At 43.1% G+C, this 12,458-nt stretch overlaps 1 pseudogene; it reads right to left on the bottom strand.

Moving 5' to 3' along the window:
* Window positions 1-4,136: 4,136 nt before the first annotated feature.
* LOC131822128 (large ribosomal subunit protein eL32-like) lies at window positions 4,137-10,792 on the bottom strand (annotated as a pseudogene).
* Between the last annotated feature and the right edge of the window lie 1,666 nt (window positions 10,793-12,458).

Raw genomic sequence — 12,458 nt, 5'->3', positions numbered from 1 at the left:
TACACAGCGGTGCATAACTAACACACAGGGGTGTTAGGTTTAGGGTTTTTTCTAGATGATTCAGCTTGTAATTTATTGAGAAACTAGCACAGGCCAGACACTGCCTAAGCAGAGGTTAAAGATCCACTGAACATAAGAAACCTATATTAAGGGCGCCTGGGTGGCTCAGTGGGTTAAGCCGCTGCCTTCGGCTCAGGTCATGATCTCAGGGTCCTGGGATCGAGGCCCGCATCGGGCTCTTTGCTCAGCGGGGAGCCTGCTTCCCTCTCTCTCTCTGCCTGCCTCTCTGTCTACTTGTGATCTCTGTCTGTCAAATAAATAAATAAAATCTTAAAAAAAAAAAAAAGAAACCTATATTAAGGCACTCTTGGTTTCTGGGCATTATATACAAGCATACAGAGAAGGATTTTACCCTTGGAAATGTGTGTTCATGGTAGTCATCTTTGGAAATTCAACCTACCACCTATGGTTACTACTATCAATTTGCTATTTATATATTCATGGCTCAATAAATACTCATAGATTGAATGCTTCTCTATAAATTGTGCCCACTTATGTGCTTTGAAAATGGAGATGACACTACAAGCCTCTGTCCCTGCCGTGGACTGAATACTTGTGTCTTTAACTGCCCCCCACCCTCCCCGATTAATATAGTGAAACCTAACTGCCAAGATGATGCTATAAGGAGACAGGGCCGTAGGAGGCAATTAGGTCACGAGGGTGGGAGCCCTGGTGCATGGGATTAATGCCATTATAAAAGAGACCCCAGAGAGCTCCTTAACCTCTTCTACCGTGGGAGGGCACAGGGAGAAGACAGCCGTTATGACCTAGGAAGTGGGTTCTCACCAGATACCGAATCTGCTGGCACCTTGAGGTCAGACTTCCCAGCCTCCAGAACTGTACGAAATAAATTCCTGCTGTTTATAAGCCACCCCGTCTAGTCTATCGTGTTATAGCAGCCTGAATGGATCAAGACACTCCTTTACTTCATATATCCACTCAATCACTAGGTCTTTCCAAATTCTCCTTTCTGAGCATCATTCATGTTCTTTCCTCTTTGCCGTCTCTTTTCCACTGTTTTAAATCAGACCATTTCATGAGCAGCAGTGTCTTACTTTCTTGGTACTTCTGCCTCTAGTCTTACTGCCTTCCTCTCACACTCTCCCCACACTGCCAACAAAGGCATTTTTCTAATATTCAAATCCTATTCTGTTTTCATCCTTCTTAGAACCGCTAGATAGTTCTTAAATTTTTGTATGGATTTGTGAGAGCTCCCTGTCCTGATATCTGCTTTTATCTCCCACCATTTCTCCTGTTGCCCTTTATACTCCAGGAATATGGAATGATTTATAATTTCCTGAATGTGTTCATCAGGCCTCTGTGTTTTAGTCCATGCTATTTCTATTGCCTAGAACATTGGTTTGTCTACTGTTAGTGGAGAACTCTCATTCCCTACTACTGAGCTTCCTTTCCATGCAAAGGGACTTTTTAAAAATATGTTTTGTTTGTTTATTTGAGAGAGACACAAGCTGGGGTTGGGCAGAAGGACAGGGAAGAGCAGGGAGCAGGGGGCCTGACATGGGGCTCGATCCCAGACCCTGAGATCATGACCTGAGCCAAAGTCAGATGCTTAACAGACTGAGCCACCCAGGGGCCCCTCCGTGTGAAGGAACTTCTATTAGTATAACACTCCTGCTCTCTCCACCCCTGGGGTTGGGGAGGGGTTATTTACCTGATTAATGAATTTGGGAAGGAGGAATTGAACTGACCCAAGCCAATCTGGCCTTTTTTTGTTTTGTTTTGTTTTGTTTTAAAGATTCTATTTGTTTGACAGAGAGAGATCACAAGTAGGCAGAGAGGCAGGCAGAGAGAGAGGGGGAAGCAGGCTCCCTGTTGAGCAGAAAGCCCGATGCCAGGCTGCATCTCATGACCTGAGCTGAAGGCAGAGGCTTAGTCCTCTGAGCCACCCAGGTGCCCCCAATCAGGCCATTCTTTAGTGGTCAGGTTCTTTTGGTTCTAGCTGAGAAAAGTAGGAAGGTGAAATATACATCACTGCCACCACAACTTAGCTACTATGTGGCCTATTATAATAAAAGCAAGTCTTGGGACACCTAAGTGGCTCTGTCGGTTAAGTGTCTGCCTTTGATTCAGGTGATGATCTCAGGGTGGTGGAATCGAGCCCTGAGTTGGGCTCCCTGCTGGGCAGGGAATCTGTTCTCCCTTTTCCTCCACTTGTGCTCTCTCTCTCTCAAACAAATAAATAAAATCTTTATTTTAAAAAAGTCTTACACCAGATCCTAGCAGATGTATATGTATCAGCAAGTAGACACAAAAACAGTCATGCCTCCTGTTCTTGTAAACTTGTGCGGAAGTTCCATTCTCGGTCCTTGCGCATTCCAACAAGCACCTCACAGGAAAGACTCACTCTTAAGATGAACAACAAAATTCTGATGACGGGACTGGCCAGTCCTACGGTTTATCTCCAACTGAGTTCTCCGTGAAAAAGTGGGCATAGAACCAAGGAGGCTTTAGACCCAGGGCACTGTTCTAACAATATCAGACTGCTCGGCTTGCCAGATTCTTATACCTCATTTGTGCAAAAGCAGAAAAGCAGTTGGGTCAGTATCATCTTTCTAATCTGTCATATAAATATCTACAATCAGTCCTTTCATTGATGAAAAATTATTTCTAATGTATTTGTTAACAAATCCTCTGGATATAGCTTTAGATAACAATATTTGTAGTACTTAAACCTGTTCGGAATGTGCATTCCTGATTAGGTGTTTAAATGTAACCAGCCACCTCTAGGGATTACAGTTCATTTATGCATCTCTCTGTTTATACCATATAGACAATAGTGGACATGCTTCATCCAATCACTACTTCTTGGAAGCAAGCTGCCCCAAGGGAGCACCTATTCTCTTCCAAACTCCAGAGGCAAGCTCTGTCCCTGCAGCGACCAGGGTCTGCCTTGGTCCAGGGATGCTGGGTGGGTGGGTCCGTCTAATTCCGGTATTCAGCACTGGGAAGGCTGTTTGTTGGCAGGTGTAAGCCACATTCTCCAACATCCATTGTGCCAGGGATAAAGTTAATATTTTGGTCTTTAACTGCCAACTTCTTTGTCTTACTTTACAAGGAATTCATATCTCGAGTTGGGGAAAATTATTGACTGGGCCCTTTCAAACACTCTAACTCCAAACTGACACGCTCTTGGCCCCCTCTGAGAAGCCTTTCATGAGTCGTCTGGGGAGACCTATGAACTCCTGCCTATTGACGTCTGACAGAAACCTGCTACAGGGTAGGTACTCAGTGAATGTTTGTTTAATGAATGAGTCATTGTTAGCGGGTCAGGCTCCTCAAGAGGCTTTTTAAGAGGATTGGTCAATGGTTGTGACCTCATTAACAACCTGCTTGAAACAACTGAGATAGCCAACCTCCGATGATTCAGACAAACACAAAGAATTTCCTAGAAACAATGTCTCCCACAACTTTAGGCTTTGTTGATTTAACATTTGTTTCCATATTTGTCTTTTCCATTATTCATTGAATACCAACTATATATATTTTTTCACCTGCAAAATGTAGATACAGCATGTGAACTTCACCATTTATTCAATTGTGCATGGGGCCTGGACGAGGATGAGGCCCGTGAGGCACTCACCTCAGGAGGAAAATTTAAGGGAGAGGGGAGGAGACACCAAAAAATTCAATAATCAAGAAAAATAGCATTTTAATGTAATAATCTTAAGAAATCAAAATTAACGCAAAAAATCCATGATGATTACTAAAATATTTGTTTGTTTGTCTACTTATTTAGTTGTTTTAGACATTGCACGTGCATGAGTGGGGAGTGGTGTGGAGAGGGGAGAGGGAGAGAAAGAATCTTAAGCAGGTTCCCCGCCCAGTGCAGAGCCAGATGTAGGACTCGGTCTCACAACCTTGAGATCATGACCTGAGTTGAAATCAAGAGTCAGACCCTCAGTCAACCGAGCCACGTAGGCATCCTAAAATATCAATATTTTAAAGACTGGATCACTACTTCTGACCATTCCTTTTGCCTCAGGCTCCAACATAGCTCGTCAGGGCATTGCTACTGACCTTGATTTTAATTTTTCAAAAAACATTGCTTTAAAGTATTATCCATCTTGATTGTTGAGGCTTTTTTTTTTTTTTTTTTTTTTGAGCCCTCTTAAATTTTGCACTGTGGGTGAGTGCCTCCATCTCCTCACCTAAGCCCTGGTCCTGTCACATACATTGAGTGAATGTCTGTCCTTTGCTAGATACACACTGTCAGGACGTAGCAGCCTTTTCTTTCAAGGAGCTCACAGCTTCATTTGGAAAAACAAGAGAGTAAGCAGAAATTAATTCGGACTGTGTGAAAGTGTTGGGACAGAGCTACACAATGCAAGCAATGAGATCAGATGCGATCATACGTACAAAAATCCCAGCATTTCATCCCAAGCTAGATGCCCTGGGTTCAAGCCCTGCGTCTGCTGGCTATAACTAGCCACGTAATCTTGCACAACCTATCCTCGAACTTCTCTGTCCTTTGCTTTCCTCATTTGTAAGAGCGAGAATAATAATCATGCCTACTTTCTAGGGTTGTGGGGACGAACTAAGCTAAGCCACCTTGAGAATGGAGTCTTGAGAATGGAACCTGGCATGTGATGAGAAGTCAACCTTATTAGCTATAACTAGAAAAGGCTCGTTTTGCAGCATGGAGAAGCTGTAACAGTTAAAAATTAAAGCACAGTCTCTTCTAGGCAAGCTGGTAGGGATTATGGTGATTTTTATCTTTGTCTGACTGATCACTTACTGTCCCAAGCCACTTTTCGTTAGTGCCAGGCGAGCAGGAAAAGCTTCTTTCATCTTTGGCAGTTATTCCAAATTCAGTAGACTGTGACTGGATAATTTGGAAAGTTAATGGACAACTCCCGGCTCAAGTACAAATATACAAGTCCTCATCATTTTTTCCCCTGAGCCTTTGATACAAAGAACAACAGGTGGACGCTGTAATATTCCCCCCCTTAGAATATACAAGGAGAGGCGTCTGGGTGGCTCAGTGGGTTAAGCCTCTGCCTTCGGCTCAGGTCATGATCTCAGGGTCCTGGGATCGAGCCTGGCATCGGGCTCTCTGCTCAGCAGGGGGGTCTGCTCCCCCCACCCCCGCCTCTCTGCCTACTTGTGATCTCTCTCTGTCAAATAAATGAATAAAATCTCTTAAAAAATATATCTACAAAGAGTGTTTTATTCACATTGTTTCAGAGGGAGACTGATACGAGCCCTTTGAGGTGGGTAGAAATGGCTTTCTAGCACCTTACAAAATCCTGTGAACAGAAGCACACAGTGAAACTGGGAAGAACACTTCTACTTTTTATTGAACTGAAGAAGTACAAGAAGATAATTTGCTTTTTCAGCTTATCAAGACTCCACAACCTCTAGTTTGGGCCAACTGGATGTTCTGAGGAGGTCTAAAAGGACACAATTTCTGCTTCCCAAATTTTTTACTATAAACCTGTCTACTCTGGTGTTGTAAAAAGGTCCCACTATCTAAAAAGTACTTCTGTTTTCCCAATTATCTAAAAATCTACATATGGACTGAGTGATAGATAAGGTTTATGAATTGTTATTCATTTTATTAACTGTGATAATAGCATTGTGGGGTATAAGACAATCTTTTCCTTCCTTCCTTCCTTCCTTCCTTCCTTCCTTCCGAGATGCACTTTAAAGTGAAAGGACGAGAGATTTGCTTTAGAGAAAACTTGGTGGAAAAAGAAAAGGTGTGGGGTACTGGATAAAACAAGATTAGCTAAATATTGGTTGTTGAATCTGGGGTAAGTACAAAGTGATCACTTGTAGTCTCCACTTGTATGTAGTTTTGGAAATTTTCCCAATAAAAAGCACATTTTTCTGTTTTTAGGCACTTTGCCAGCTGGGCAACAGGCTGGCACTCTCTTCCTCAAAGGTGTAAGGTGGTTTCTCCTGACTGTCCACAGGTGTGGCTTCTCCTGACTGTCCACAGGTGTGGCTGAGATAAAGACCCCTCCGCCCAGGAAGCGCCCAGCCAGGCCCTGGGCAGAGGGCGGGGCTCTCAGAGTGGCCAGAATTCCTGCGCGGGTAACCTACCAGGGCCCCCCACCCCGCCCCCGCCCCCAGTAGTTTCCAGAGCCTGCTCTGTCCACCGACAGCAGGCTGGGAGTGCCAGGGAGTTAAGGCACCCCGCTCCCCCTAAGCGACCTTCCACCCATGATTGACAGAAGTTGGTGTATGACTTACTCCAGCTCCTTGACCCGTGGGCGACAGAACTCTGAGATGCATGTTCTCCGCCATTTCCCAGAGTTCCCTGGAGCGAGAGTAAACTCTGGTTGCCCATAGCGCTAACTGGTGTGATAACGCACACTCTGTTGAAGCCCTTCCCTTACATTTTCACTTCTTCGCTCCTTTACCTATATTTCCTGGGCTCATCTCCCAAATAAACGACTTACACTGAAGTTCTTGTCTTAGAATTTGCTGCCAGGGGAACCCAAAATAAGATATCTAGAAAGATAAGGCCTGAGAAACATCCACTGGATCAAACAGTCCGTTTGATTGGTGACTTGAATGAGGTATTTGCAAAGGAATAGAGGGGGGCCTGATGCCGCATTTCAGGGAGGTGAGGAATGAATGGGAGAGGAATGGTGAAGAAAGCAAGCCAGAAGCTAAGCTACCAACAGAAGATGCATAGTCATGACATTGTTTCAGTTCAATATGATTTCATGCCCCTCCCTAACAGGACTCTCCTAGTTTGGGGGCTGTTCTTTCTCCCACTCTGTCTTGTATTGGAGAGTGGTCGTGCCTGGCTGCCCCAGGAGAAGTTAACAGGCCAGCTCCCTCCCCCTGATGGAGGCTAGACCTAGGCTAGATCATGGAATACCCTCACCCAGGTCTTTGAAACCTCTAAGAATTTGAAGACTGGTTAGGGACCACTCAGTGTTAACCAGGGTTTTCCAAGCCTTCTTTTTGTCTCCCAAATCCTTGCAACAAATTAACTTTTGTTCAAGATTGCCAGAGGCAGTCTCCACCGCCAAGAATCCTGATTAATACAAGAGGGCTCTAAGTAAAGATTTGGCACAGTGAGAGCAATTTGTTCCTACTCTGATTTTTTCTTTTTTTATGATTTATAATCTAAAGCTAGTTTTGTTGTACTTTAGTGTTTTTCTCTTTTTTCCAGCTTTATTGAGAGATGATTGACATGTAATGTTGTGTGAATATATATAGTGAAATGATGATCATAATAAGGTTAGTTAACACAACTGTCACCTCTCCCAATTATCTTTTGTGTTGTCTGTATGTGTGTGTCTGTGTCTGGTGAGAATATTTGTGATTTACTCTTAGCAACTTTTAAGTATATAATACAGTATTATTAACTATAGTCACTAGGCTCTGATTAGAACCCCAGAAATTATTCATCTTATACCTGTAAGTTTGTACCCCTTGACCAACATCTCCCCATTTCTCCCACCCTTTGTAGCCCTTGGCAACCACCATGCTCTACTATTTCTGTGAGGTCAGCTTTTTTAGATTCCACACGTAAGTAAAGTCATACAGTATGTGTCTTTCATTGTCTGTCTACATTTCACTTAGCATAATGACCTCAAGGTCCATCCGTGTTGTCACAAATCATAGTATTTCATATATAAAGATAGATATAGATATAATCACATCTTTACCCATTCACCATCCATCAGTGGACACTCAGGTTATTTCCAAGTCTTGGTTTTTATTAACAATGTTGCCTGAACATGGGGTGCAGATATCTCTTTGAGATAGTGATTTAATTTCCTTTAGATAGATACCGAAATGTCAGATTGCTGGGTCATAGGGTAGTTAATTTTTTTTTTTTTTTAAATTTCTTGAGGAGCCTCCATATTGTTTGCCAGAGTGGCTCAACGAATTTACATTCCTACCAGTATTGCAAGAGGGTTCCCTCTTCATATCCTGGAAACGCTGTTATCTCTGGTCTTTTTGATAATAGTCATTCTGACATGTGTGAGGTAATATCTCATTGTGGCTTTGATTTGCATTTCCCTGATGATTTGTGATGTTGAGCATCTTTTCATGTACCTGGCTTCTTTGGGAAAATATCTGTTTGGGTATTTTGCCCATTTTTAAATCAGATTATTTGTTTTTTTATGCAATTGAATTGTATGAATTCCTTATATATTTTGCATGTTGACCCCTTATCAGATGTTTTGCAAATATTTTCTCCCATTCCACAGGTTGTCTTACCATTTTGTTGCTTCTTTCTTTCTTTTTTTTTTTTTTTAAGATTTTATTTATTTGGGGCACCTGAGTGGCTCAGTGGGTTAAAGCCTCTGCCTCCGGCTCAGGTCATGATCTCGGGGTCCTGGAATTGAGCCCCACGTCGGGCTCTCTGCTCGGCAGGGGGCGTACTTCCTCCTCTCTCTCTCTACACCTGCCTCTGCCTCTGCCTACTTGTGATCTGTCTTTCAAAGAAATAAATAAAATCTTTTTAAAAAAGATTTTATTTATTTATTTAACAGAGAGAGAGGGAGATCTCAAGTAGGCAGAGAGGCAGGCAGAGAGAGAGAGAGGAAGGGAAGCAGGCCCCCAGCCGAGCAGAGAGCCCGATGCGGGGCTTGATCCCAGGACCCTGAGATCAGGACTTGAGCTGAAGGCAGAGGCTTAACCCACTGAGCCACCCAGGAACCCCTATTTCTTTTGTTGTGCAGAAGTTTTATAGTTTGATATAGTCCCACTTGTTTATTTTTGTTTTTTATCCTCTTGTTTTGTTGCCTATAGTTTTGGTGTTCTATCCAAAAAGTTCCTTGCTAAGGCCTATGTCAAGGAGCTTTTCCCCTATGTTTTCTTCTAGGAGTTTTATGGTTTCAGGTCTTACATTTAAGTCCTTAATCCATTTTAAATTAGTTTTTGTGTATGGCATAAGATAGGGGTATAATTTCATTCTTTTGCATGTGAATATCCAGTTTTCCCAACACCACTTATTGAAGAGACTACTCAGATTTTTTTTCTTTTTCTTTTTTAAAGATTTTATTTATTTATTTGATACAGAGAGAGAAAAAGAGAGAGCACCAGCAGGCGAAGTGTCAGGCAGAGGGAGAGGGTGAAGCAGACTTCCCACTGAGCAGGGAGCCCGATGTGGGACTCAATCCCAGGACACTGGGATCATGACCTGAGCTGAAGGCAGACGCTTAACGACTGAGCTACCCAGGCCCCCTTCTATTTAATTTTTCATATGATGGCTGAAGTTCACGGAACCGACTTCATAATCCACTACTGGACTCCAGTGTGCCATTCGAAAACACTGAATGAGGAACTGTGTGCTCATGTGCTTTGAGAGTTGGAGTGAAGAGGGGTGATGTGGGAGTGCCTGGCTTCAGACACAGGCAGAGATGAAGGCTGTATCAGTCCTCTCGGGCTTCTGTAACAAAGTACCGCAGACTGGGTAGCTTAAACTACAGAAGTTTATTTTCTCACAGTTCTGGAGGCTGAAAGTCCAAGATCAAGGTGCCAACGGGGCTGTTTTCTGCCAAGACCTTTCTCCTTGGCTTGCGGATGACTGCCATCTTGCTGTCTATTCATAGGGTTGCCCATTTGGTACCTCTTCCTCTTATGATGATACCAGTCATAAGAGAGGAGGGCCCCACCCTAACAGCATCATTTAAACTTAATCACCTCCTTAAAGACCTTAACTACAGTTTAATATCGTCACATTCTGAGGTACAAGTGATTGGGATTTTAACAGGCATTAACTGGGGACCCAATTCAACGCATAACAGAGAGAGGACAGGAGGGCATGAGCCTCGATGGTCTTCAAGGTAATGGTGAGGCTGTGAGTGTTGGAGGAGGAGGGTGGCTCTTGTTGGCAGCACTCAGAGTTTGGGGGCCCCTCTTCTCTCCCACTCTTTGAGATTTAGAGGCCAGCAATGTACTTGTCCTTGGCTTATCACTATCTGGTCTCCATTTCAAGCTGGACGTGTTTTGTTGTATTGTTGTTTTAAGATAGTAGAAGCATGAATGTGTTTATGTGCTGGCATAAGGAGCCTATGAGAATTTTTAAAAATTGCTTTTTTGGAGGATTTTAATGATTTTATTAACACAAATGTGACATGCACAGAAGTTGTCTGTTTATTCATTTTCTTCACTGAGCTGCTGGCGTTGGGACTGGTGACTCTGATGGCCAGCTGGGCTACTCTTTCACAATGGCTTTGTGGTTCTTACAGGAGACACTGTGAGCAATCTCCGCACATTGAGATTTGTCACACACCGATGGCACCTCAAGCTCCTTGACATGGTGGACTAGGGACTTCCAGAAGCCACTGGGCCTCATGTGCTTTCTTTCTTGTCACTCCCATAACCACTTTTGGGCATCGAGATCTGGCCCTTGACTCTTTTGCGTACCCTGTTGTCGATGCCTCTGTGTTTTCATCTGTTGCACTTGATTTTGACACATTGGTCACGGTGGTGCCAGATGAACTTCTTGGTCCTCTTTTTTATACACACACACACACACACACACACACATATTAAAGATTTTATTTATTTATTTATTTGACAGACAGAGATCACAAGTAGGCAGAGAGGCAGGCAGAGAGAAAGGGGGAAGCAGGCTCCCTGCTGAGCAGAGAGCCAGATGCGGGACTCGATCCCAGGACCCTGAGATCATGACCTGAGCCGAAGGCAGAGGCTTTAACCCACTGAGCCACCCAGGCGCCCCTTGGTCCTCTTTTTTAATGATCTTGGGCTTCACCAGCAGTCTGAGGGCAGCCATGATGCTGAATAGGAGACGGCTGCCATCTCTGTAGGCAGTGCCAAAGAAGACAAAAATTACTTTTCTTTGTTAGCTATTCAAGCTACAGCAAATGAAACAATTTGGGGATTGGGAGATGAAGGGAAACAAAAATTCAGGGAGGAGAAATTGTACCATAAAGCTGGAGATGCTGATGGCTGTGCCCCAAATCTTTTGGTTCTTATATATTTAATAAGTACCTATGAGATACAGTGTACCTTTATGTTTAGGCAGAGGGGAAGAAGTGAATGCAATTAAAGCCATAATTGCGGGTGCCTGGGTGGCTCAGTGGGTTAAAGCCTCTGCCTTCAGCTCAGGTTGTGATGGGATGGAGCCCCACATCAGGCTCTCTGCTCAGCAGGGAGCCTACTTCCCTTCCTCTCTCTCTGCCTGCCTCTCTGCCTACTTGTGATCTCTGTCAAATAAATAAATAAAACCCTTAAAAAAAACATAATTGCAGTAATAGTTGAATGGGAAAAAATGCATTATTTTGACTTTGTGCAAAGCAACAATACAAAACTTAATATGTGCGTGGTAATGGTTTTTAGACTAAAGAAAAGATGAGAGCATAAATACGTTACAAATAAATTACTGCTTTAGAGTGAAAAGAAGTTGATTAGGTTCAAGTAGCAGATTCTGAATTTAGACTCTAAATGTATACGCTTGCGTATATTCATATCTAACAAAATCCTCACAGTTGCACTTGGCTTATAGATCAATTTTTGATTCAAGGTTCACTTCCAAATGAGAACTGCAAGTTCTTTTGCAACTGGACAGGGAGGCTGTCTGGTCTCAATAAGCTATTTTGAGAACATTTGAAGACCAGAACAGCATTTTTTTTTTGCAAACATTAATTTGCCACATCATACAAAATTATTCCTCTTGGACCACCTGTATCAGGATGGTACCATCTCAATTTTCCAGATATGAAATAGCTCAGTTCTCTCCCTGAGGCTGTGTAAAAGCACCAGTGGCCCAAGCTGACGCCAAATTAAGCAGTCCACTGGTTCTCATCCAACACAGCTAAACCAGATGGGCCGCTTCAGCGACTTCCAGGCCAATTCCATCTATTTTTCAACCCACATTTAATAGATTTGTGCATCGCCTGCCTTTTAGGAGGGAGAAAAAGAGCACATTTTAAATACCTCCCTCTTGTAACTATAAAATAAGACCTCCAAGTTCATAGAAAATGGAAAAGAAATAAAAATGAAATATAGGGCATTCATAACCCTGCTTTAAGGCTCTAACATATTTTTTTCCAAAATCTGGAAGGCATTTTTTTTAAAGATTTTATTTATTTATTTGACAGACAGAGATCACAAGTAGGCAGAGAGGCAGGCAGAGAGAGGAGGAAGCAGGCTCGGGGCTGAGCAGAGAGCCCCATGCGATGCGGGGCTCGATCCCAGGACCCCAGGATCATAACCTGAGCCGAAGCAGAGGCTTTAACCCACTATAATGAAAATCGTCTTCTATATACACAGATTCTTTTCATCCTTCATTACTTAAGATTATATCTAACACGATTCCTATTCCACTTAAAACTCTTCCCGAGCATTACTTTCATGGCTACTAGATATTTCTTTGTATGAATCCAGTAGAAAGAGGGAGACAGCTCCCTCTTTCTTAAGCTGAGAAGGTAGTCCAAAAA

Source organism: Mustela lutreola, chromosome X, assembly GCF_030435805.1.
Source record: "Mustela lutreola isolate mMusLut2 chromosome X, mMusLut2.pri, whole genome shotgun sequence".
In the NCBI taxonomy this organism is placed as follows: Eukaryota; Metazoa; Chordata; class Mammalia; order Carnivora; family Mustelidae; genus Mustela; species Mustela lutreola.
This window is presented reverse-complemented; position numbering and strand designations above follow the sequence as displayed.